The sequence below is a fragment of the Apodemus sylvaticus genome, chromosome 11 (assembly GCF_947179515.1).
Source record: "Apodemus sylvaticus chromosome 11, mApoSyl1.1, whole genome shotgun sequence".
Taxonomy (NCBI): domain Eukaryota; kingdom Metazoa; phylum Chordata; class Mammalia; order Rodentia; family Muridae; genus Apodemus; species Apodemus sylvaticus.
This window is the reverse complement of record NC_067482.1, coordinates 72,316,843-72,344,816: the sequence shown is the minus strand read 5'-3', so window position 1 is coordinate 72,344,816 and position 27,974 is coordinate 72,316,843. Positions and strand designations below refer to the sequence as shown.

The 27,974-nt window shown below is 44.2% G+C and overlaps 1 protein-coding gene across 1 annotated transcript in view; it reads right to left on the bottom strand.

Moving 5' to 3' along the window:
* The window catches only part of Clnk (cytokine dependent hematopoietic cell linker), a 186,501-nt gene that overhangs the window by 106,991 nt on the left and 51,536 nt on the right, over positions 1-27,974 (bottom strand). The gene's annotated exons all lie outside the window — the stretch shown is intronic.

Genomic DNA, 27,974 nt, shown 5'->3' with positions numbered 1-27,974 from the left:
CTCCCCAGATCACTGTTCCTGCAGGATGAAATCCAAACATTCAACTACAATCGTCAAGATAAAGTCATCACTATCACAGTGTTCTTCAGCTGTCCTTTCTGCTAGGTCAGACGCTGTGGCCTCTGAGCTGTCCCTTCTCATACTTCCACAGTCTAGATCAGATCACTCTGTATATCCTCCGTATCTGGAAATACTCCCCATTCTTCCAGGTCAAGTTCAAATACATCTTCCCTGTGAGTTCCTCCAATTATTGATTCCTTTTTGAGTTTCTTTGGCAGTTCTACTTTGCCATTAGTTTGTTTGTAAATTCATTCATTCATTCATTCATTCATTCATTCACTCATTCATTCATTCATTCACATAGCAAATAGCTATTGGATTCTATCTATCCAAGACAGTAGCCAAAGAAGACAGTAGGAGCATGTGTGCACGAAGCTTCTATTGTAGTTGGAGATTAGGCCCTAATTGACTGAACAATCTTAGCAGAGCGCGCACCAGGGCTGTTCATTTTCTCTCTGAGTGGGCCCTATGTTGCATATTTCTCCTAGAGCACAGGCTGAGTTGCTCCCACCTGCTCTCAGAAATGCTTGAATGATAACTAATATGTTCACAGATAACAAACAGATAAGCCATCCGCCAGTGTTCATATGCAATAATGAATTACTTTGCTGTGTAGGTCTTCTGTGTCTCTGGAACTAGGGGGGGGTCTCTGATTGGTCCTTGCACTGGGCAGGTTGTCCTGTTTCATCCCTTCTCTAGGTCATGAGCATTAATTCTGAGTTTTGATAATCCTCACAACACATTTTTCAGTGGTGTTCAGTGGGCAGGTTTCCTTCTTAGCTTTGCACAAAGGTCAGGAAACGGCAAACTAAGAGTGGAGATTTGGTTGCAAGCAGGCAGTAAGTACTTGTCTCTTGCCCAAGTGTCAATGAGCTGTGGAGGAGGCCAGGGTGAGTGACTGACACTGCTCACTCAGGACAGCCTAGGCTAAAACTGTGAGATGCCAGAAGGAAAGGGTTGGGAAAGGGAGGGGAGGAGGAGGGGAGAGGGAGAGAGAGACTGGGGAGGTGGGGCTTTACTGAAGAGTGTTAGCCAAGGCAGATAGTAAGAAGCGAGCAAAACAAATGGTGTTCTGATTTGCATGGCAGGTAGCTAAAGTTTGTTTTGTTTTGTTTTTTTTAAAATATACTTCCAGAGAGCAGGGGTCATTAATAGGTCCCCTCCCTCCCTGGCCTCTCTAAATCACTCCTTAGAGCTCAGATTTTAGATATACACATCAACCACCACCACCACAACAACAACAAAAACCAGCTATAAAAATAAAGTCCCGACAGTCCAAAAAATGTTATTACAGGATTTCAAAAGTATTTGTTTTACATTCAGTGGACATCTGACCTTGGGCAGGCTGGGTGCTGTAACTGAGGATGCGGGTGCAGCTTACAACAGTCTTAAGCATAGATGTACTGTTAAAGCTACTGTGAAGAGCAGTCCTGTTAAAGGCCTCAGCCACGTAGCTCCATGGGGCTTATCTAGTGCATCCCACCTAAGTAGTGAAATAAATTACGTCTGCATTCTTAAGTCGCAGGTCCATTAGCTTGTCACTGATTCCTTAAATGTTCCCCAGGGAAGAAACCTAAACTAAGTTGTTACGCACAAGACTCTCCATGCTGCAGACGAGGTAAAGGTGCCACTGCCTTGCAAGGAAAGAGGTGATGAATTTTGTGACAATTGCCTTTCACTCTGTGGAAACCACATTGCTTCCATAATCCTTAGCTTGACTCTCCCTTTGGCTGCCCTCCCCCATCCCATATGGAACATGTTTTGCTTAGGCTATCTTTGTTTTCCTCTTTACCTTGAACCTTTCTCCTACATCATCGTGCACTGGGGCACAGTTCATATTGCTTTACCATTTGTGAAGATTTCAACATGAAGACCCCCATAGTCACATATATTTGAATGCTTACTCACTGGGGAATGGAACTCTTTGAAAGGATTAGAAGGATTAAAAGGTGTGGACTTTTGGGAGTAGGCGTGGTCTTATTAGAGAAAGTGTGACACTATGGGGTGGGTTTTAATGTTTCAAAAGGCCATGCCAGGCCCAGTCTCCCTCTCCCTCTCCCTCTTTCTCTCCCTCTCCCTCTCCTTCTCCCTTTCCCTTCTCCCATCTCTGCCTGTCTTTGCTGGCTTACTCTTGCTAACAAGATCATTTCTTCACAGGCATTGGAGCCTATTTCTTCAGGATTCAAGATACACCGAAGACTGGCTGAGACATCCAGCCTCACTAACCAAAAAACTACTGAATTCTTAAACATTTTATTGGTAGACAGTCTTTGTTGGATCAGTTGGACCATAGCCTGTTAGTCATTCTAATAAACCCCCTTTCTCTCTATTTATATATTTATCAGTTATGTTCCTCTGGAGAACCCAGGCAATGTTTACGTTTCCTCCTTTCCTTATATCCACCCCTCCCTATTACTGCTGGATGACCCTAGCAGAAGCCATTTCTATGAAGTAGACTCATTATGTGCCAATGTCATGTAGTGTGACAGGCACCAAATGTTTGTGTCCTTGGGGCCTGGGTATGTGAATGGATAAAGAGATATCTTAAGATGTAATTAAACTAAGGACTTTGTTGTAGCCTGAATGTGTAATTTTCCCTATAGGTTCACGTGCTTGAATATTTGGAGCCCATCTGGCAGGAGTGAGAGGGCACTTGGGACCCACCTGGGACCCAGCTGGAAAAAGTGGGTTGTGGCAGACAAGTCTTTAGGTTCCATGAACTATTCCCATTCATTATCCACTCTGTTTCCCATCCTCAGGGTGAGGGGTACAATGTCCCTAGCTCCCCTACTCTCTTCCTGATGTCAACTCTTCTCTGTCAGGTGGCGTTTCCCTTATACCCCTTAAAGTTTGTTCTTAGTGCATTGTCCCATTGGATTGGAAGTTCCCCTTTCACATAATAGACTGTTCAATCAGGTATGAAGTATGTGTATCTGTTACCCAGATATGAGGGCCACATTCCAGATTTCTTTATTTAGCCAAAGAGTTGTTTCTATCTGTATTTCTTTTTCTTTTAATTGTTTTTAACTTTATGTTCTTATTAATATATAAATAAAAAAATACCAAACAAAGCACCTTTTAACTTGAGACCAAGAAAATCAAAGAAAGAAATTGCCAACATGGTCTTTTCCTAGGGTAAAACTGAGTTGTACAATTATTTCCATATTTTAGCTTTTTCTATCCTTGGGGCTGTGCCCTGGATAGGTCTTCCCATGGGAATTGGGCTTTCTCCAGACACAGGGACTGTATCATTATTAGCTAGCTTAATTGCTCAATATTTCTGCAGGTAAACTGAATTTTGTATTCCATTGTGTCCTTTACAGCAGGAGCAGTGGCCTTGTCAGCTAATGTTACACCCACACTAAAGCTTATGTCCTTGTCCTTAACTTTGGGTTTCTTCCCAGTGTCTGCTGAATGGTTTCAAATGTTCCAGCAAAATTCTGTACAGCTTCATCTGACCAGAACATATCTTTCCATGCCATGATGTGCTCAGTAATTCTTTGTCACCACTCTTTGAGGTATAAGACCCCAATCTCTTATGATAACTCAAAAGCTTTGAGTAGCTAAAGTTTTCATCATGTTGGTTGTTGACTTTGATCCTGAGACAGCCTTGGTGCACACCAGTTTTGGTAGAAACAAGCTTTTCCATGCTTCACAGGCATGTGATGTGAAGAGAGTATTAGTGCTCTCATACTAAGATTCTGTCATTTGCAAGACAGGAGTTGTTTGATATAACAGGATATGTAATGTAGCCCCTTTTAACCACTCTCACTACACAAAGAAGAACTGCATACAGAGTGTGCATCCCTCTCCACCTGGGACCTGACCAGCTTAGACTCCCCTCATTGCATTCTATATAACTACACACAGTGGCATACCTAACCACCCAGCACTAACCCATCTGGACTGACCTCATTGCATGCTGGGGAACTGCACACACAATGGAAGTGAGGACTCCTTAAGAAGGACCCCCCCCTTGCAAATTGGTACAACCACTCTGGAAAGCAGTCTGGCGGTTTCTCCGAAAACTTGGCACCTCACTTCCAGAAGATCCTGCTATACCACTCCTGGGCATATACCCAGAGGATTCCCCACCATGTAATAAGGATACATGCTCTATTATGATCATAGCAGCCCTATTTATAATTGCCAGATGCTGGAAAGAACCCAGGTATCCCTCAACAGAAGAGTGGATGCAAAAAATGTGGTATATCTACACAATGGAGTACTATTCAGCCATTAGAAACAATGAATTCATGAAATTCTTAGGCAAATGGATGGAGCTAGAGAACATCATACTAAGTGAGGTAACCCAGACTCAAAAGGTGAATCATGGTATGCACTCACTAATAAGTGGGTATTAACCTAGAAAACTGGAATACCCAAAACATAATCCACACATCAAATGAGGTACAAGAAGAAAGGAGGAGTGGTCCCTTGTTCTGAAAAGACTCAGTGAAGCAGTATAGAGCAAAATCAGAACAGGGAGGTGGGAAGGGTTGGGTGGGAAAACAGGGGAAGGGAAGCGGACTGATGGGACTTTCGGGGAGTGGGGGTCCAGAAAAGGGGAAATCATTTGAAATGTAAGTAAATATATCAATAAATTAAAAAAAAAAGAAGGACCTCCCCCCCCCCAGCCCAATGTCATATGTAGGCGGTCTTCAGTTACTGCTACACTCACTGTCAATACAGTGTGCTGAGTAATCTTGCCTGTTTTCTTACTCTGGTCTTTCACTACCTAACAAATACCCTACCTTTCCAGAGTCTTTCTATCCCCTTGGGAAGTCCATGAGATTTTTCTTTCTTAGAACTCCCCAAGGGTTTTCCCTTTCTTTAGGCAGTGTGTCAAGTCTCTCACTGTTAAAATTGGCTAAGACTTGCAAACGCCCAGAAAGAAATTCTCTAAATTAAAGTGTCCAAGCTATCTTTTCAGGAAGGCTTCCAGAATCTTCTCAAAGACAACTGGAATCCAGCCTTTTAAGATGAGATGCACAAAAGCCAGCTCATTGGGCCAATTACTTTTTGATTTTATTATTTATGTTTTCTTTAGAGACAACATTTCTAGGTAGCCCTGGACGTCCTAGAATAAAGCTGACCTTGGACTCAGAGAAGCCCACCTACGTCTATTGGACTTAAAAGTGTCTGACCCTATTTGGCATCTTAATATCCTCTTCCTTATCACCCACTAATCAAGCAATGTCTCCCCTTTCCTTTCCATGGCACCAAACCACTGAGGATGCAGAGGGGAGCTTATTCTCAGCTTCTGACTCCTTTATCATTGATGGTGTGATAACGCTTACTCTTTCTGCAAAGTCCTGGTGTGCAGCACTGACTCCTGCTCATGTCAGGCAGGGGGCCTTTCCTGGACATCATTGTTGTCAAAAATTTTCCATTGCTATTCATGAGCTTTAGTGAGCTCACATTGCATTTTGTTTCCTTCCTTGAAATTGTTTCCTGTACTAGTCCTTGGTGACCACAGATGGGCATCACCACAAGCCCAGAACATGAAGAATGGAGCCAGCAGCTCAGGCTTCCCCTTGAGGCTGTATCCAGGGTGTGAGCTGGAGCTGGGTCCTCATCCGAAAGCTCATCTGGGAAGGGTGGGATTCACAGGTGGTGTCTTTGTTTTTTTATCACAAGGCTTTCTGTTAATAAAGTGGTTTTGGAGAATTCCTAGTTTAGATGGCCACAAAATAGAGCATGGGGCTAGTTGCGAGGGGAACAAGCTAGACGACTGAAGGGTTGGAAGTCATATCTTCACTTCTCAGCCTGGGAAGAAAAGGGCCTGAAAACTCAACCAATTAAAAATGGCTGCCGTTCAGTCCGTTATGCCTAAGCAATGAAATTTCCACAAACACTAATGATACAGTTTAGAGAGTGGACATGTTGGTAAATAGGACAGGTGCCTAATGGGTAACCTGTCCCAACTCCACAAAGTGGGAGTTACTGTTCATGAGACTATTTATTCTATATCCTACCCCATATATTCTTTTATCTGACTCTATGTTTATAGTCTTGAAAATATCCTTTGCTATAAATGGACACATGCATGTAAGGTGCTTCCCTGAGTTCTGTGAGCTGTTGTACTAGGTAAATTAAACCCAGATGAGGCATCACAGGGACCCCAATTTATAGTTGGTTACAACCAGAAGCTTGGTACTAGCTCATGAAATGAGGCAGTCTTCTGGGGCTGAACTGAACCTTCAACCGTCAAGGCTGGATATTTCCTCCATGTGGCCAGGCCAGAACCAAAGCTAGGGCACAGCTGCAGGCACAGCTGGACTTGCTGGAGAATTGATCCTGATTACATGCTGTGTGTAGAAATGGGGGAGTCACATGCATGGTGCTGAGCACCTGTGTGAAGCCTAGAGAGTACCCAGTCACCCTGCTGACACCTGAAGGGCAGGGGTTGCACAGAGAGGGGAAGTTCCAGGATGCAGAGACACTTGTGGGGATTTTAGTTCATCTGCACCACATGGTGCTTACACTGCAGGGACTGAGAAGTGGACATTACGCTCGAGTAACACAGGGATCTCATCAGATCACACGTTTAGTTAGGATTTTCTATAACCCGTTTCATAATCATCCACATCTTTTGTACCTGTGAGTTCAAGTCCCACTACATTTTCAGCAGGGCCCAGCAGACAACAGAACAGCTTGCCTCTCTAACCTGCAGCTCTTGCAGGGTGATCCTTAAGATACCCAGTGCCTGTGTTTCCAGCTCCCTTGAGTCACCACAGCAGTTGTTAGAAACTTTCTAAGAGATAGATGCTTCTTTTGTCCTTTCCATTGGGTCTCTAGGCAGTAACAGATGTATGTGTGAACTCGTTCAAGTACAGACTCCCATGCACAGCTCCATCTAATCATAGTATGTTACTGGTATTCTCTTGAGCATCTACACTAATCTCAGGCTTTGGGATGTCATTCACCAGGCCCCAGGTACCTCACCTGCCTACATGCTTGCTTGTTTGAATTCAAGTACACTTATTTTTAAAAATATTTATTTTGTTTTAAGTGACGTATATATGTGTGTCTCTGTGTAGGTAGGTGAACATGAGTGCAGATGTTATAGAGGTGACAAGTGTTGGTTCCTTTGGAGCTGGAGTTACAAATGTGAGCTGGCTGATTGAATGTTAGGAATTGAACCCAAGTCCTCTGAAATATCAGCAGTCTCTTAACGTCATCTTTCCACAGAGAGAAGAGGGTTAGGCTACTTAAGCTCTTTCCTACTTGCTTGCTGAGGGTATAAAATGAGATGGGTCAGAAACAAGGAAGGCCGCATTAAGTGTTGACCTGTGGTCAGCAGGTAGCTCTTTCTCCAGTCTTACAAATATGCCTCCTCTAGTTACCCTGACTCAGAGGGATCCTGAGTGTTCTCTGGTGAAATGAATCAGGCCTCAGTTCTTCAGTGATTTTCACCGGCATAAATCATCCTTTATAAATGTTTCTTCCACCCAAACCTCTGTGATTCCTAATATTAAGGTCTCTTGCTATCTCCTTGTACAGAATAGCAGGAGAGGAAATGTTTGTCCAGGAGAAAATAAACAGATACAGACAAGAACCTCTCCTAATTCCTGTTTGACATGGCCAAAGGTAGGTTTAAAATATTTTAGACTGGGGAAACTCTGCTTCTGTAATGCAGGGATAGCAGAGGTGTCTGAACTCAACTCTTCCCTTCCTGGAATTAGGCCCTGAAAGATTGATTCTCAGAGCCTAGGGCTGGAGAAAGGTGTGTGTGTGTGTGTGTGTGTGTGTGTGTGTGTGTGTGACCTTCTCAGGTCTGACCTTACAAATGACAAGGGAAATGAGCTGTCAACTAAACCAGGCGCTGGCAGAGAGAAGGCTACCCACTGTCTTCCGTGCTCTCCTCTAACTAAGCCTCCTTGTGTCTTTTATGTGAATGTCCCTCAGTGTGGCTGTTATGATGTGAAAGAAAGACCAGAAAAAAAAAAAAACCCTAATAAACCAACTTAGAAAATTAGGAAGGACTGCTGAATCCTTCATGGCAGATTTCAAAAAAAAACCCTGTAACTTCTTTTCTCAGTTCCTTTCCCTTTTCTTGTTTCATTTTTCATTCAGCAAAAAGAGAAATGAACCAAGGCAAAGAGAAGCCTATGGCTTGTGCTCAGGAATGCTTCCTTTTCTCTCCTCTCTCTCTCTCTCTCTCTCTCTCTCTCTCTCTCTCTCTCTCTCTCTCTCTCTGTCAGGGGATGGAGTAGCAAATGGACCACCAGCCCAGCTATAGCCTACCCTGTTCATAGGCACCCAAATATGTTCAGAGTAAAAGTTATTCTCTAGATGGTCATATGGTCATGTCCCCCAAATTCTATGTGCACTGTAGAAAATATGGAAAAAGATTGTATGTGTCTTAAAAACAAAACCTTTAAAACAACCCCTAAAAAGCTCTTTGATTTGTGCCTAGTGAGTCTATCCTAGTTAGCTCTCCACCCCCAAGAAAAAGGATACACCTGACCTGTGGTGTATGTGAGTGCTGGGAGATGCTGAGAGAACAGGAGAAACTTCCAGAGAAAGCCACCTAGAGCATGAATTTCCCTCTGCCACTCAACACAACACTTTGTGACTCCACAGAATCCAAAGGAAAGAAGGAAACCAATGCTGGGAAGGGAAATGAGAAACTCCAACAACAACTGCTTGCCTCAGTTTACTGCCTCTCCTTGGGGGTCTCTGGCACTTACTGGACCCTCTCCCCTTCACAGGACACCTTGCCTCACTTCTTATTTGCATCTTATTTAGATCCATCCAACATGAGGTACTTAGGGCTCTCACTCTAAAACTTGGCATTTCCACCCCCTGGGGAACATCTGACCACGGTGCGCAGGCCTTCCCCAGTCTGGACCCGGGCACTCTGAGCTCCACTTGCTCTCCTTAGCCAGACTTCCTGACTTCATGGCAGCCATTGTGAAGAACTGGCCTATCCGAGGTGCATCTGGCTTTCCCAGTGTCTTTCTAGAAGCAGAGAAATGAGTATAAGTCACAGACGGAGTCTTCCCACAATTTCTACAAGTTCCATGGATTAACATTTAACACACGTTTTCTTGTTTCAGACTCATCTTCTTTTAGCCTCTCAGCCACTGAGTGTTGAGAGAGCTTAAGACAACTGCCCTTATCTTTCAGTGAAAAGATGACATTTAATGCGTGTCCATGTCCCCAGCTCTGAGGATGGGGACTCCTTCACAGGGACAGCAGATGACTAGGATGAAACCATAGAGAAGAGCTTTAATACAATTCTGCCCAACATCACACAGTCTGAAGGAGGAGGTATGGGTTTAGAGTGGTCCCTGCAATAAAAGTGAAGGTACACGTTGACCTATGAAAGGTAGCTTACACTGTCTTGATACATGTGCATCGGCCACTTGTCTCAATTATTCTTACAGCATTACTTGTTAGGTAACTTTACAGATGGAGCAATGTGTTGCTTAGAGAGGCATCACATTCCGTGGAAATGGGGAGTAGCCAGGAAATCCCAGAGTCACCCTGGAATTTGCATGTCTTTCTTTGAATCAGTTTCCTTTCCCATGCTGGTTCTAACAAGTGTTGCAAGCAGATCCATCTTATCATGCCTCTGGCAACCCCAGTTTTCAAAGCATTCATCCAAAGGCAATCATACCTGGAAAGGCGGAGTGCAAGCTGATCATTATAATGTGTCCCCTCATTTGTGCTCTCTGGGGCTTTTTAATGGCATCACTTGGCACCAGAGCGTTTGCTATATTTTTAAGAACATCGTTGGCATTAAATGAGATAATGAATGCAAAATGCTTGGAATAGAGTAAGTTCTCAATAAAAAGTTAGGCTTGGCATCTTTATCAAAGTCAATTCAAATCCCTTTGCCCTCTTTTGTTTGTCTTGTGAGGCCGGATTATGAGGGCCTAGCCTGTAGCAGTGATCAGAACAAAGATGGACATCTCCTCTGAAATGAAGCAGAAGGGACCTTTGTCCATAGAGTAGAGAGCAGAATGATCAGAGATCTGAGGACACAATGGAAGATAGTGAGACACCCTGGGGAAACCACAGGAAAGGTATAAAGATGACAGACGGCACCAGGTACCCAGGTGGCATTGGAAGGAATTGATCAGTCCTTGCAGCATCTAGACCAAGGTGTAGAATATCAATCACGTATCCATAGTATCCACATGGCTGCTTTCTGAAGAACAGATGCTCACTGGGGAAACTTATTGTGTGAATATGCACCCCAGTGTTCAAGCTTTGGAATGTTCATCCATGGATTTACATGATAATGGCATTTGATGGTAGAGCCTTTGGCTTAGACAATGACCATGAGACTCCATGATGAAATTAGTGGCTTCATAAGGAGAGATACCCACCACATTTGCTGTGTGATGGTCTCTCTGATGCACTGGGGTAGCAAGAATGCTCTCACTAGATGCAGCTCCGTGCTCTTGGCCTTAATAGTCTTCAAATCTGGGAGTTCAATAAACTTGCCTTTGCAAATTGTGGGCAATTGTGTGGCAGGTATTTTGTTACAGCAACAGAAAGTCAATGAGACAGATGATAAAGGAAGTCTTAAGACAACTGTGACAACCCAAGGCAGGAAGTAACAACAGCTGGGGTGTGAGCAGAGCAAGGAAGTGCTCTCTTTTAGTGATCTCAGCCATGGAGGAGACTTTGACGCACTCTCCTCTATTTTCCTTTCAAAATCTGCTCTCGAACAGCCGTTCTCCTCATTTAAAAGCAAAATTCCCAACACTGTCTTTTTCTCAACTTTGTCTTGTATGGCATATCCGCCCACTTGGCTTTGTTAATTTACCTCTTCTGGGGATGCCCTATCTCACCGGAGAGTCAGGCCGTGGCACGTGCCACCCTCCATGGTACAATCACAACAGCATAAGAATGGCAGAACAGTCTTTGACTGATGCTTCTTCAGTCCTCATTATCAAGCTGTTAATAAGAATTCAGATGGTTTCAACATGGGGATTCCTGTAGCTCAAACTTCAGAATAGTTAACTTGTAACGTCTGGGTAAAGTCCTCAGGGTATGGCAGAGAACCAGTCACCAAAGAGACACTTTATGTCAGACCTCCATAAAAAGGAAGAGGGCAAGCATGGGGGTGCCTTCTAGTCACCCCAGAGATGGCACTTGTGTGTGGAAGCTGGCTTATCCCCGCACAGCAGAGCTGACTTCCACATTAAAATATAAGGGTCTTGTATGCCAGCTTTTAAGTACAACTGTGTAGAAAGTAAACTGTATAAAATGTTAACTGATTAGATTATAGTGAAAGCAAAGGTGATAAATACACAAAGTACATCAATAACTAGACATTCTAGGAATTACTCACTGTCTAGATGGCATTTACATCTCATTTCTTGGAGATGGAACCTTGCTCTGGTGAGACCCTTCACGACTCTGTATTTAGTGATACCAAGTTAGTATCCTGACATAGGTCAGGGTGGGACATTCACACCACAGAAATGCTCATGCTCCAAATCAGGGCTTGGTTTGTTTAACCCTGCACACCAAGAAAATAGTGGAAAAACCATTAATGAAGCTGTCTTAATTTTCAAATGTGTCACGTCTATAGCTATAGTGAATATCACCACTATTTGCTCATAGAATAGACTATCTCATAGTGTTCAAACTGTCAATGAATTCAATAAAGATTTGCTTATTCTGCAATGAACAAGGGAGCTTCTGACATATGTCTGTTGTTTTGTTGTTGTTTTACTTCTTAACATAAAGGAAAAATCCCTTCCCTCTGTATTGGAAAGGAAATATTGATGTCAGAGCTATCTATAGCCATTTGTCAGTTGTAACCATAGATTTGCTAAGGATATGAGTTCAGCACTGATCAATGAAGTCACTCTGGGGGAATCAATTAGCTATATGGCATTGACAGTAAAACATACTGCATATTTCATTATTATTTGTAAGTTACATTCCATAAATCTTTTATAATAGTGAAATATATGGGACTTGTATACTTGTATAGCCACATGCAAATTTTACCCTCCCCCACAACACTCTGAATTGTATGTTAGACATTTATCAACACCACTGGCTAGCCCACTTTTCATAGCACCATGCTGGGCAGAGCTCTGGCCAGCACCAATTATTGCCAGTGTGTGGCACATCTTAGACTAGACCCCGAACTTCATTGCTCTGGCCCACACATTTCACAACTCTCAGGTGGGGATAGCAGTCATATTTCTGTGGTTGTCCTGTAGGGGTTGGTGTACAATGGAAGTTAATTCTACTCTCTTTCAAGTATAGAGACACAGGAGGAGCACACCCTCATGGAAGTTCCTCATCAGCCCTTCCCTGATGTGTTAGCATTTTGTATGAGTCTTCAGGATTTTGGTTTGCACGTTCAATGCACCAGGAACTATCTTGTTCATAACTAGAGGAACAGTAGGTAAGGGACAGACCCAAGTTCAAGCTTCCCTTTCTGTTTCTGCTCTATCCCAAACTTAGTCAACAGGATTGATGGGAGAAAAGGAGAGAAAACTTTTTCTTCTGCACCAAAACTTGGAACATTGTTGAAAGATACAGGCGCATCATCAATGGGACTAGATACACACGTGAACTTCTTGCCTATATCCAACTTTCTGTGCCCAGTTCTTGGTAGGCATCCAAGCTCTGTCCTCAATTAAATCATAACTATGGAATTATTAACCTTCCTCAGGACATTAAAAAGTAGTGTTGAGCTAGTGATCCATGACCCGAGGCAACCTTTGGAGGAACAATATGCCCTGTTTTCCCTATTGCTGGCTATTTTCTTTTCTTTGAGTCATAAAGCAAAGGAAGAGAAGAAAGGGAAGAAAAGGCTTTCTTTCTTGGCAGGTGCACTTTGTGGCTCAAAGCCTTCATGCCTCTTGCAGGATGAGCGCAGTCAGGCGAGAGGAGCAACTCATGTTTGTGTTTCTCATCCTAGGCTGTAGAGAGAGGTGTGCACGGGCGTGCGTCTCATGTCTGCACCACAGGCTCTTTTTGTGGGGGGAGCAAAGAGGAAATGAGCACCCGTGGAAGCATCTGAGAGCCGGAGACAGGTTTCTGTTTTTTGTTTCATTTTGTTTTTGAAAGTGAAATACAAATCAACTATATACCTCGCTCGTAGGTCCACTTAGAGTAATGCAACTATCTAAAGACCTGTGTATCAGTGTTCTTAGCTTCATGAGTGACAAGAGCCAAATGGGAGACGACTTAAATGCCTATCAATTGGTGCTAGAACACGTTGGGGTGTACTTGTGCAATGGGATGCTAGTTTGCAATAAAACAAATGAGCGATTACACGTGCTGCCACACCAGCTACATCAAAACATTTTACTGTGTGAAAGAAAGCAGCCGGGCAACGGGGCCGTGTAAACTGCTGCTTCTGTGAAACGGCAAGGAAAGGTGCAAGTAGCTAAGCTGTTGCCTGGGAAGCTATGGAGAAAGTAGCTAAGCAGTTGCTTGGGAAGGGGTGTGTGTGTATGTGTGTGTGTGTGTGTGTGTGTGTGGTACTGGAGCGTGAAGTATCTTATGGGGGTGATGGAAATATTCCAAAAGCTAGTTTGTGGTGGTAAATCTGCTACAAGGACACTAAATTGTATATTTTGAACCTCCTGGCTTGTAGGGCATGTGAAATACCCAGAATCAGTTTATTATTAGAAGGGCAGCTCAGCCTTTAGCTTTGAGCAGTCTATGATTGTCTCAGGTTCTTTCCCCAACAGAAAGTCTCTCGTATCTGAGTTCTGCACACTGCCTGCCACTTCGCTGAAACCTGATAGCATCCAGTCCTTCCATCGCTGTTGAACCTTCTATAGGTGTTGAACCCTGAGGCCCAAGGGCTGTAATTCACGCTAACAATGCCCAGCTCTCTCTGAAGCCATCAGAGTCTTTTCATGCCAAATTAGAGTTGAGCACAGTTATCACCTGTTAGGAAAATTAAGCTCTGGTTTCGGGAGCTTTGTGTTTTCAAATCAGTGGAGCCCCTTGAAGTGCTGCCAGCAAATCAGCAGCAGACGTCAGTGGGAGACAGATGGAGTCTGTGGGCCTGCGTTTGCCAATAATGAGATGGTCAATACCTTGCTGGAAATAAAATTAAACATTATGAGCTACCGTCCCTCTCAGAGCACCTTGGCTGCTCTCTGTGTGACAATGACCTCACTAATTGCTTATTAGTGTGAGTTTTATTTCTGTAAGAAGCGTTGGCAAGTGTGGTGGAAAGGGGGTAGGAGCTGGGCGGATGTGGAACGCAGAAAGGAAGGGAGGGGCCTTCAGGGATGCGAGGAGGTTACAGTAGGTCTCTATTATGCTTCCAACACAAAACAGCAATGAAAAAGGCTGTCTGCACAGTGTTCTGTATAATCTATGGAATCTTAGCCACCTTTTACACTCATAGGGCTGGCTTTCTTATTTGCATTTTTAAATAGGGCAACTGAGGCAAAGGAGGTTAGATACCCTGTTCTAGACACAGGGTGAAACTTGACAACTGCAGGCCAGTCTTATTTGTAGACCCCAAGCCCAAGGACTCTTTCTACAGTGCTGAGACAGAAAGGGGAGGCCTCTATGATGATGACCCAACTTTTCTTGCTAAGAATCTGTGTAACCTGGACTCTTCTTGCTCCTGGTAGTCATGCCAAGGACAAGATCCTTTGAGCAAAGGAAAGAGACGATGGCTACGCTTGTGCTGCATCTTTTCATTCCCACACATTCCACTCAGACACGCTACCCTGTGGGAGACAGGAGGACCAGCCATGGGGCATTGACGCCCCCAGGCCACTCAGTCAGGCAGTAGCCATAGCTCCTTCCATCTGGAACCATTCCATTTTCCCGAGGCTGCCCTTCACTTGGAAAAAGCACTCTGTTCTTTCAGCTGGGGTTGGCACCCTGAGTATCTATGTCAACACAGTGTCAGAGGTATAGCCATCATGATGTCACCTCACACAGACGCTGACTGAACAGGATCACCGGTGAGTCTGTCAGCCACGTGCCTGGGCTCCCTGTAACCTCATTTCCCTTATCTTTATAGACCATGAAGACACCATTCACCCTAACCCTGGTGCATAGCATCTCATATGAATAAAACATGTTCTGTCTGGGCTCTGGGCTTTCCCACACTGCCCAACTGAGCTAACTCTGTGTGGTGGCGCTCACGCTGCTCCTGTCCCGTGGCCCTGCTCTTTCAGGGTGCTCTGTGATCACTTCTTTTGTAATGCTTGCTGTATTATACTGAGTCTGTTGACTCGGTTGCCCCTGAACAAAAACAAAGGCAGACATGAAACCCCAGAAGCATCGTTCCTGGAACCGGTGGACTATGAGTAAACCATTGCAAACACCTTCCCAGACTTCTAATTCCTAGTTCCAAGCACAGTTGCTGGGAGAGGCTTGCACTGGTGGATGTTTATGGGAATAGATGCCTGGGTCTGAAACTCAGTATGAGAAATTTGGTAATAAGGTCTTTCCACCCTGGGGTCCAGTGGTGTTCCCTCTGCATCAAGAGTCCAGCCTGCTTGGTGAACTTTCTTTGTACTCAGTGATAAATTTCTCCACGGTAGCCCATTGTCCTGGGATTAGATGCTGGGGCACCATAGGTGACAGAGGAACAATTCTGGGAGTAATTGAACACAAATCTTTGCAGTGGATCAACACTATGCTACACAGCCTGGGTATTTCTGTGATTGTGATGCTGAGAAATGGAGGGGGAGGGGCAATCGGTTCTCAATTCACTCTGGGCTTGGTATATGTTGTTCAGGTGACCACAGCAAGAACAATAGCTGTGTAGGGATTGGGGCTGGAAGTAGTGTGTGTGTGTGTATGTGTGTGTGTCAAGAACAATAGCTGTGTAGGGATTGGGGCTGGAAGTAGTGTGTGTGTGTGTGTGTATGTGTGTGTGTGTGTGTGTGTGTGTGTGTAGGGGGACAGAGAGAAATGCTTTGAGTCTTTTAGATATTTTATATCTAAAATTTGAGTCTTTTAGATATAGGCATGGAGGATTAAAAGTAGAAACTTCTCGAATGTCTTGGAGCTCTCTACCCTTCCATTGGGTGAATGTATAAGATATACTTATACTATATTTCATATAGTATAAGAAATATTATTCCCATTGAACAGGTGAGGAAGTTGAGTTCTGTGATCAAACAGCTTAGAAAAGATTGATTCTGGGAGACAAGTGTGGCCCTCCTATTTAACCCTTTTGTCTCCAGACAAATACGTCAGTTTCTTTTTCTATTTCTAAATACATAAGGAAAATTACATTCTTCTTTGAGATTTTTTACTCATGAGGAGACATGGCTTGGCATATTAGCCCACAAATATCTGGTACATCCGGGCTCTCCCTCCCTCCCCTGAGCCACAATGCCCTACCATCTCCTCAGAATGGCTGCGCCCTTAAGAATCAAATGTTTTCCTGCGTGTGATTCCTTAGATATACCAGTCCTTTGTTTATTTTTGCTTTGCTTCAGTTGGCCTTTAGACCCTAACTATACTAACTCACATGAAATCAATGCCACCTTTAATGAGTCTTCTCCAAACTTCCTGGAGTTTTAAATATTTATTTGGGAAATTATTTGGTTTTCTCTGAATGAGTACAGTGTGTAGTAGGTAATGTCACATTTCTTTTGCTTTCCAATCTGTGGCAGCCACTAAAGTGAGTCACTGAGAGCAGAGCAGGCAGTGTAGGCACGGGTGGCCCAGGGGCATCAGAGATAGATGGAGATGGACTCAAGTGTTAGCTCCCACAAGATGGGTAGAGTTGGCCTCTGTCTACACATCCTTCCCTGGGTACAGCCATGCCTGTCTCTATAATATTTTGTGAAGATACTTTGACCAATCACGAGTGGTTCTCATCAGAGCTGACCTAGCCAGGAGGAGGAAAAAGGGGTATGGGGTGGGGAGGTTACCTCAAAGCATACTGGCAAAGTGAGGGTCAAGGGAGTAGAGTGCTCGACTATGGTACGGCCTGATTTTTACAAGTCCCAGGAGCTGAGAGTGAGTACAGACCCTGCAGGCTAGAGTGGGGAGACACTGATACCTACCATGTTGGCGGAATAATCTTAACACAAGGTTTAGCTCTCAGCAGTTCTCTGAGGAGTTTGCCCACTCCCATACCCAAGGAAGGAACCAGTGCTTCATCAGTTCAACTAGGTTTCAAAGAAATAGTGTCTAGTCTATAGAATATGGTCAACTCATCATGATAGAGACTGACCGGTGATCACTATACCGCTCCTAGTGAAAGGTTTCACAGACATTACCATTGTCGTTCCCAAGACTAAAGCATTAGCTCCTATAAGGGTGTTTCTACAATATTCTCAGTTTTTTCAAAGCTTCAGAATAGAAATCAGCCTTCCTCTTTAGCCCCCCAGACAACTGCAATTCCTCCATGGTAGGAGAAAGAGTGCACTGTAGACTTTCTGATAAGTCCAGGGAGTAAGATGTAGGAAGACAGCCCAAGATGGCAAGGCAATTAAGGGACAGAGCAGAAGGGAGTCCTCCCTGATGCTGTACCAGGAAACTTGGTCCTTTTCGATGGAAATTCTTCAGCATGTGGACACTGATTAAACATTATCTTTAGGCTGGTTTGCCTTTTGTCTTGCTCTTCTGCCTGTTGATTTTGTTCCAATAAGTGCCTTTGCATCGTGCTTGCTGGTTGATAAGCTGCTAGGATACACATTGGTCCTGAGACTGCCTTCACCCTCATCTCGCAGAGGAACAAGTGGAGTCTATGGGCCTCTGGGACTGGTCATGCTGCACAGCTAGAGTGTGGCAGAGTTGGGATTCCACTTTCATCTATTTAGCCAGAAAAAAAAGCCCTGGATTATTTCTAGCCTTTCTCAGTGTACACCAAGCCCTGTGAGAGCTATGTTCTATGTGCTCAGAAATTATGGAGTCACCATCTTTGCAAATGGGCTATGAACTCTGGGAAGGAAGAAGTCAATGCACTAATTACAGCAGAAGAGGGAAGGTTTAAGGTTTCTGGTTTGAGGCTATACTATTCTCTACTCATATAATTTGAGCAGCTGACATTTTCATTCATATTAGTTCATTCATTGACTAATTTTCTCAGTCATTCTCTTTAAAACATTCATTCTTCCATGTGTTTACTAATCTATTTTTTTATTTATAAATTCCCACTCTTCTTTAGTAATTATATCAAATAAGTCACTTTGGTGGGATATCAGCCACAAGTCAAGAACTATGCTAGGCACTATTGTCCTACATGAGCCGTAGTGGACAGCCCAGTATAATAGGTAAGCAATACTGAAGATGATATCACTCTTAATAAGTCCAGGCCATTTTTTCATGCTCATTGCTCAATGAATGAATAAATGAATAAGGACAACAATAGTTGTATTTAGAGAAAGCAAGGAGGAGAAACAGAATAAGAGTGTTTTCAACTCATACCACCTTCTGCTGCACAATAGCAGAGTGCCAGATGCCAGGGCTGCTTCAGGAAATCATTGCCTCCTGATCCACTCACACAGATTAATGAGAGCCTCTCTCTTTCCCTTCCATTCCCTTCCTGATCCTCCTGATGTCAGGCAGTCTTTGGGTCAACATGATGAGGTCAGCCTCTGAAGAGCTCTACAGGGTATAAGCAGAGCCTGAATGACCCCTGCCCAGACTTTATTGATTGAAAAGCATTTCCAACTGCCTAAGGTCTGCTTCCTCTCTCATGAAGGGCCAAGCACTCCAGATGCCTTCTGTAGGAAGTCATTTAATTGTGTTCTGTGCTACGTTGGGAAGCCCTAGATAAGCAGAAGGCTGGAAACTAGAGACAAGTGGCAAAGGAGATATTGCTTGTGCCCCATCTGCTCAGACAAAGAGAAAGGCAATGCAATGTCTGGGGAGGAGAGATCACAATGATAGAGGGTTTTGTTGTTTTGTTTTTCAGATCATTATGTGATCTGAAAATATGATATACCCTTTGTAGATAGATAAGTGAACAGGTAGGTAGATTAAAGAGTTAGGTAAATCGAAGTCGATACCATTTGGTTGAAGGGGCTGTCTTTGTCACTGTTGAACTGCTGTGAAGAGACTCCATGATCACAGCAATGCTTATAAGAAAAAAGCATTTAATTGGGAGCTTGCCTACAGTTTCAGAGGCTTAGTCCATTATCATCATGGTGGGGAGCATGGAGACATGCAGACAGGCACTGGAGCGGAAGAGCAAGAGAATCCCGGGTGGGGGGGATAGCGAGTGAGTGAGCAAGAGGCACCATGGGCCTGGTGTGGACTCTGGAAACCTCAAAGCTCATCCGCAGTGACACACTCTCTCCAACAAGGTCATACTCCCAATCCTACTCAAACATTCAACTCACTAGGGATTAGACATTCAAATATATGAGCCTTTGGGGCCCCTTCTTGTTGAAACTGCCACAGGTTCCAAGTGTCAAACCAAAAAAAAAAAAAGTTTTAAAGCTCCATGACAATTTTAGCTGATATTTGGTTGTATGATACTAACAACTAACTTAGTCTCACACTAATGACTGATTCAGTCCCAACAGAGAAGACAGCAAAGGAAGGAAACTGGGAGAGGGAGAGAAAGAGAGACCAGACTTGTTTCCCTTCCTTCTCACAGAAGCTCTGTGAGGTACGACTGGGACTTGTCAGTGTGCTTTAATGGTCAAATGCATTTTTTGAAATTGTTCATTAGATGCCATGGAGTGAAGGGACAGTGAGCGAGAACCCAATGGTCACCTTCTCAGATTTGACTTTTTATTTGAACTCCTAGCCTCTTACTTTGAAAAAAAGCACCTGTCTGTCTGTCTGTCTGTCTGCCTGCCCGCCTGTCTGTCTCCCTGTGAATGACCCGATCTGTGGGTTGAGTTACAGTGTTAAACAGTGGTGGAGGTCATGGGTAGATTTGCAGAGTAGACACTAGTTGTCTCAAACTGGGTGTCTGATGACCACCTGAAAATTAAAATATCTAAAATGAGACTCATGTTCAAGCTCCGCCTCTCCGGGTTCCCCCAATGCTTTCTTTTATCCATCTTGCAGCATAAAATCCCAGGAGGCTCATTCTTCATAAGTGTAGTTGTGTTTCCTCCTGTCTGAGTCTGATGAGGATTGGTGAGGTAGGACTGAATATTATAAAGATATTTAGTTGGCCCTTGATTATAATATTTAGAAAAATATAAGAAGTATTACACTGTGTGTGATGAGGGTCTCCTGGTTATCATAGCATGGTAGATAGTGACATCATATGGGGAATGGATAAGAGGAGAGAGAGAGAGAGAGAGAGAGAGAGAGAGAGAGAGGTCATATACACAACAGAGAATGGAAGGAGAGGGTCCATTGTGAGCTAGTCTGCTTCTGTGAGACTTGATCTGTTCTGAAAGGCCAACATTAATTCCTCCAAAAATAGTGATCCATGCTTTAATCACCTTTCACTAGACCTTTCTCTTAAAGACTCATTGCCTACAAATATCAGTACATTGGAATCAAACATTCTGTGGGGCAATCTGAATTCACACTATAGGCCTCTGTCCACCACCACCATCTTTGCCTCTCATTCGGTCCACGATGGGAGGAGTTCCCATGAACAATTATGATAGCTAATGCAGTCAAATTTAGAACTATCATTTTATAGAGAAGGGCGATGAGACCCAGAGTGGTCCAAAGTCATCTACGTAAGATCATTGAGCTAGAGCAGAGTCCAGACTCAGTCTCACCCTGAGCCCTGCCACTGAACTTCATGGGTCACTTTTCTTCTGGACACTGCTAGTTTCTTAAGGGTGTCAGAGCTCAGAGAAGAGGAACAGAGGTCAGTAAAAGGCTTGTGGAAGAGAGGACACATCGAGGAGAAGCTAACAGAAGATAACTGATTTTTTAACCCCCCCCAAAAGAGGTCCATAGGAAACTTCAGATATAAAAAGGAACATCTGGTGGTCACTTTGGGAGATGTCCCACATGTTAGCCCCGGGTCAGTGGGCAGGCCAGGAGACCCCACTGGTCCCTAGTTAGCCTGCTGTGCTCACTCAGCTTTTTGTCATCCGAGGGAATGGAGTTGACGTTAATTAGCTCTATTTACCGCATTCGCCTGTCAGTTCCCAGCATCTCAAGCTTTCACACTCTCTACCTCTCCACACTTGATCTCATGAGAGAACAACCCTGCAGCCCGGCATCCACACTTGGCTGGGGCGGCTTTCGGAAAGCTTTGCTGTTAATTACTCTGATTCCTTGCCCACTGCTCTGCAGAGGCACTCATGTGCGCCCAGGTGCCCCAGTCAAGCTGTGCTTCTGAGAGATGCCCCGTCATTGCTCTGCCTCCTGGAGCACCTGTGCTTTCTCTCCCTGGGCAGACCACCTGGAGAACAACTGGGCTTCCCCCTTCCAGTTCAGATTAGTGGAAGTCACCAAAAGGAATGGTGGCAAAATGTGACATTTGCTTGGGTTTTCAAAGGAGAAGTCTTAAAAGAAGAAAGCCTTCACACCCTCACGTGGCTCCTCTGCTGGAGAGCAAGAGGCAGTGCATGCCAGTCAGTTTTAACTGCCACACAGCCTACAATCATCTAGGAGGACAGCCCCAGGAACTGTCTAGATCTGGCTGCTTGTGGGGGATTGTCTTGATTGTTAATAGAAGTGCTACCCATCCTGAATGTGGGTAGCATCATGAGCAGGGCTTGGAACTGTCTAAGATTGTCCATACTTTCTCTTTCTTGTCTGTGGATGTAAGCATCTAGAGATACTGCTAGAGAGAGAGGCAAGGGACACATCAGACATTGTCCCTACAAGGTCTCCAACTGAGCAGGAGAGGCATGCAAATTCCCGACTTCTACACTGAGATAGATGCTGCAGTCATGGAGTGTGGTATGTGACTCAGGAGAACTCAGAAGTGGGATGGGTTATTTTGCTCCAGGAGGCTCTGTTGTCATAGATTCAATTGTGTCCTCTAAAAAGATACATTGATCCCTTTGACAGATATCTGTGAATGTAAACTCATTTGGAAATAGGATCTTTGCCAATGTAACAAAAGCACCAGTTACATTCCCTCTGTCCTTTAGTCCGATATGACTGATGCCTTTACAAGGAGCAACTACAACCCAGACACACAGGGAGAGGAGAACACTGAATACAAATGTTGTATGAGAAAGGTTCCCATAGGCTCATATTTGAATACTTGGTCTCTAATTGGCAGAACTCTTTGGGAAGGATGATGGAGGAGGTGTGTCACTGGGAGCAGAATTTTGGGTTTTCAGAGTCCATTCCATTCCCAGTTATCTCTGCTGTGCAGTTGTATCTCCAGATGCGCGCTCTCAGCTACTGTTTTAGTTTCCTGAGTTTAGCCATGCTTCTTCCCATGATGGTGATGGACTGTAACCTTCTGAAACTGTAAGCTTTAAATAATCTTTCTTCTATAAGTTGTCTTGGTTATAATGTTTCATTACAGCAATAGAAAAGTAATGAACACAATGATAGAGGCAGAGACTACAGTGATACAGTTGTAGATAGCTCAGGCTCTAGACTTTTGCTTCTTAAAACTGTGAGGGATTAAATTGCTGTTGTTTTAAACCATCCAGCTGTAGGCATGGTGTTCTGTATGCTGTGTAAAGTTTATCCTTGGGTTATACAAATGCTGATTTCTCTCCCATCATATCTTGTTTCAATCTGGAAATGGTGTTGCAATGCTTATACCAAGAATCTACTGTCTCAAGTTTATGTAAACACTTCTTACTGTTTATTTTCTGCCTTGTCAGTAAATGCTGATCACCCAGTGGCTGGGCAGAATGTGAGAATAGGGTGGGACATCTGCTAGCAGACAAAAGAGACTGGGAGGGGGGTGAGGCAGATCAGTGGCAGGATGGAGGAATTGAAGTCATGAAGAAGGGGTCTGAAAAGCCAGATCAATAATGATATGCAAGTCTCATGGGAAGGGGCTTGGAGGCAGCTAGATTAGTGTAGGAGGTAAAGTTAGATCATTTAACTGCCCAGCTAGTGAGGTACAGTTTTGAATTAATTTTTTTCTATGTGGTTATTGGGGAATAGTAAAAGAAAAGAAACTTAGCTACCTTATTAATTCATCCTTTATATATTTACACTAAGGAAAATTCATTTACACTCAGCTTCTGGTTATTTGCTATGGCAATACTAGGAAAATGACATAAGTAGAAACTTCCTAAATGTCAACAATATTACTGTGGGGCCCTTGTGGCACGGGGGCACAAGGGCAGGAAAGACAGCCATGATAGAAGGGACAGTGCTGTACTAATCATGGCGGTAGCTCCCCCACAACACATTTGGAGTGCCTCTGGGTCCTAGGTATGCAGGTAGTAGACTGCAGCCTTGCATAGAGACACTGGGACAAAACTGGAGTTTGAATCAAGGAAGTCTGTCCATCATCAGAAAAAGACAGGGAATGGTACACTCAGCCTCTTTGTCCTCCACGTCAAAGCTTCAGGACAGAAGGGCATTAGCAACTCAGCTGTTTCTCAGAATGGCACATCGTCAAGCTAATATAACTCCCTAGTGTTTATCCTGGGAGTGAGCCTCTTCTTGCTTAGATGACTTTTGACTTTGAGATTAGCAGTAGAGACCAAAAGGCTCAGTGCAGGCCTGTGTTGCCATGTAGACCAAGAGGCTGACCACAGGACCTTCTCTGGACGCAAGGAAGATAGCATCTGAGTATTCTGTCTTTCTCATCTGCAAGCAAGTGTCTTTTCTAATAACAATCTATCACAGCTCACACTTTTAGAAGAGGCATTTGTTGCTGGTTGAAGACCCGTGTGCTGGCCCACATTTTCTAGCTTCTCCGAAGTTGTGCAGGGCCACGAAAATTGCTTGATACTGTTGCAAGATATTTCCTATCCAGTCGCCTTGAGGCAGTGAGAGGCCTGTGATTGGAGAGGAAAGAGGAGGCAGAGCTAGGGTTGAGAGGTCAGGGAGCAGACACAGGAGCATAGGGGAGGAAGAGACTCATATTAAGATGGAACGAGATGTTAGATTATCTAAAGGTTAGAAATTGGGACAAGACTTTTATCATTATAAATTGGCATCTTGTAATTGTGAATTTAATAAACATAAATCTTTGGCTAACTATTTAAGATTAAGAGTTGTACTTTATTGAGTAATTGGAATGAGTGGGTACTGGGTGGAAGAGACATGAACAAGCAGGAGCTGCACCAGTAGCCTGGAACCTCCACTGGAGAGACAGCCAGGTTGGCAGGACTGCCAGGGACCCTGCCAGGACACCTCTGAACTTGGGAGGCAGAGGCAGGAGGATCTCTGAGTTTGAGGCCGGCCTGGTCTACAGAGTGAGTTCCAGGACAGCCAGGGCTACACAGGGAAACCCTGTCTTGAAAAACAAAACAAAAAACAAAAAAACAAAAGAAAGAAACAAACAAACAAACAAAAAGAAAAAAGAAAAAAGAAAAAAGAGAAAAGAGAACAGAAATTGTCAGGCCGGCAGATCTTGGAAGTGTGGTGGTCTGGTGCTGGAGAGTTGGCGGGGATGTTCATTTTCAATAATTCCTGCTCTATGATACAGTGGATGTGAAACTAACTATCCACTAGACACCCATTTCAGTTAGTGGGACTCAAGACACAAGACAGAATCCCTGCATGACCATGTGGTAAGTCTTGTGATCTATCCCCAGAGAACTGTTGGCCTCATGCTTTGTGCAAACAGAATAATAAACCTGTAGATGGTAAGTAGCAGATATTAACATTTACAATGAGTGTACACATTGTTTATGTGCATGCTTTGTATATGCTTGGCCCAGGGAGTGGCACTATTAGAAGGTATGGCCTTGTTGGAGTAGGTGTGTCATTATGGGTGTGGCCTTAACACCCCTTACCCTAGCTGCCTAGAAGTCAGTCTTCCACTAGCCGCCTTCAGATGAAGATGTAGAACTCTCAACATCTCCTGCATCTGGCCTGCCTAGATGCTGCCATTCTTCCACCTTGAGGATAATGGACTGAACCTCTGAACCTGTGAGCCTAAAACTAATACAGACCATAACAAAATAAGTGCATAGTTTGGATGTGCTGTGTTGGGGGCACACATATTTCCCATCTCTCCAAAAGATGTCAAGCTCTTGGGACATGCCAATCATCCCTTGTCTACTCTCTTCTCTCTTATGCAATCCTTTAAATGTATTGAGTGCTTATTGAATTAGCAAGAGAAAGAAGGCTGGCGTGATCTAGGGGATTATGTAGCTTACTTTCCTCATTTACCTTAAGCTCTCTAAGCTAGTGGAAGGACCAAGTTAAGGCACTGGTCTCTTGAATTGGGCCCTGATTGTGCCTTGTTCCCTACAAGGCTGCATATCACTGAGGCTGTGCTTACACCCACTAGGCTGCCTGTGAGAACACTGACCACAGCAGGGATATTTACTTACCATCGTCACAGCTGCTGTGCCCTGACATGGGTCTATAACCACCTGCAGAGAATTTTTACTATTGATTGTGGTATAGAAAGATGGAGACCAGGTTATAATTTGTATACTCTAGATGTTTGGGGGAATGAAAAGGGAGCATTTTCAAGAAATCATGTATGCTTGGACTCTGTTTGGAAAATTGGGCCTTATGGTTGTCACAGTCAGGGGTAATGCTGGTGAAAGCAGATGAGAGGAATTGGTGCCTTGGGGTTCAAGGCACTATGAAGGAGTCTATGGCGTTTGTGGTCTGGCATTATTAATGACTTTTTTTTTTGTCTATTCAAACAGGCCACTTTGCTTCCAGAGTTTTCAGTTGCCCCGCTTTGAAGCAGAACAATGATCTGTCCTCATGAAGAGGATGACACAAGGATGTATTGAAAGGACCTTGTTAGTCGTAAGCCGCAGGCTGACTGCCTTCATTGTTCCTGCAGTTCCTGCTGACCTTGGCACTGTGCTGGCTGCTGTTCCTTTGTAAAGTGGAACGGAGGTTCTTCGTGTATGTCTCTTGTTAAAATTACCTGGGCAGATTTGTCAAATAAATGTTGCATTCATTTGTATGGGATGCTATATGGGAAACTTTTAACAGCAGAAACTGATCATCTTTTAACTTTGGAGGTCAGGTTCAGGACGAGTGAAGAACTGGCTGACAAACCTCTGTGTCTTCACATGGCCTTCCACAGTGTTCCAAGTTCCTCCTCTTTATTTTATTTTTTCTTTTTTGGTTTTTTTGAGACAGGGTTTCTCTGTGTAGCCCTGGCTGTCCTGGAACTCCCTCTGTAGACCAGGCTGGCCTCGAACTCAGAAATCTGCCTGCCTCTGCCTCCCAAGTACAGGGATCAAAGGTGTGCGCCACCACTGCCTGGCCAAGTTTCTCCTCTTAATATGGACACCTTTGTTAAGGACTACCCCGAGCCCTAATTTTAAATTACCACTTTCTGGAAAGGTTCTGTCTCTACCTGTCCCTGAACACAGACATATTTTTGGTTCTCATTATGAGTTTAGGGGACACAAGGTAACCTGTATCAGACACTTTTCTTCTATTGCTGAAAAATTCCTTTTAAATTGGTACTTTTTCATTTCAAGAGGGGTTGTCATGTAGCTTAGGCTGGGCTCACACCCACTATGTAGTGAAGATGACCTTGAATGCTGATCTTCCTGATTTCACCTCTTAAATGCTGGGATTAGAGATAGGCACCACACGTTTATGTGGGGCTGGGGATAAGTCTAGGATTTCTTGCATGCTAGGTAAGCACTCAAGTTGGGTGCTTGAGCTCTAGCTCTAGCCTGATGCTGTTGCCTGGAAGGACTTGAACTGCTGTGTTGAAAGGATAATGCCTTTCTCAACCCTCATCAGAGACACTTCTCATGGCGATTGAGACAGGTACTCACAGCAGTCAACCTAAGAGACTGCGGAGTACTCAGCTCTAAATGGGACAGCTGCGTCTCACCCCATCCTTCCATGCATCAGGTACCATCAGGGAAGAAGGGGCAGAAGGATTTTAAAAGCCAGAGACAGCAAAACGTCCAGACACCGAAGGGACAGTTGCACAGACTGAGTCTGTGACTGCATGCACAAGACCCGAACAAGATAAGCCAGACAAAATTCTAACATGAATTGGGAGGTGGTCAGAAGTCCCCTCCTAGCTAGGGAGCCATTGACAATTGATAGCTGTCGAGACAGTCAGTTTTCTTCAGGGATGCAGCCCCTGAGAGGCTACATGGTCCAGCAGATGGTCCTACATGTATGCTCATACAGGCAGCACTAAGTGGACTTTATGTTTTTAAAAACAGAACAAAACAAAAAAAATGAAAGCAGGAGGGATAGTGGTTTAGAGGATAGGGGATAAGTAGGAGGAAGGGAATTGGAGATAGACTTGATCAAAGCATATTAAATCCACGCACAAAATTCTCAATAAATAAAAACGTACAGAATATTCTTGACCTGGTAAATGGAGTCATTTACGGCCAACACAAATAGGAATCTAACATCAGTTTTCTATCCTTTTCAATTCATGCCTACTGAGCTTTCTGGAGCTGCCATGGTCCTATGAGTCTTTCTTCCAGCCAGCTCCTTCCTGTAGTGATGGGAAGGGGTTTGCACAGCATGCTTTCACCACACTGGCACAGCAAATAATTCTTTAGCTTCTTTGTCCCATTGCACAGGCTCCTTTAGCTGGAGGGGACCCACCAGCCTTCGGGTTTGAGTCAGACCTGTTAAGATGGTTGGGAAGGAGCATCTCCTGACTCCCCAGCTTAGGATCCAGCTAATGGCAGGAGTTCATTCTAGGGAAACCTCCTTGGAGTCTCGGTTTCTTCATCAATAAAATAAGAAAATAAGAAATTGGAGGTCCCTCCCCTCAGAGCTTGAGGAAGAGGAGGGAGAGGAGAGATTGTAGGAGTCGGAGGGGATGGAGGACACCAGGAGAACATGGCTCACAGAATCAACTAGGCAGGGCTCACACGGGCTCACAGAGACTGATGGGGCAAGCCCAGGGCCACACGGTCTGCACCGGTCCTCTGTGTATATGTTACAACTGTTAGCTCGGTGGTTTTGAGGGCTTCTGATAGTGGGAGTGGGGCTGG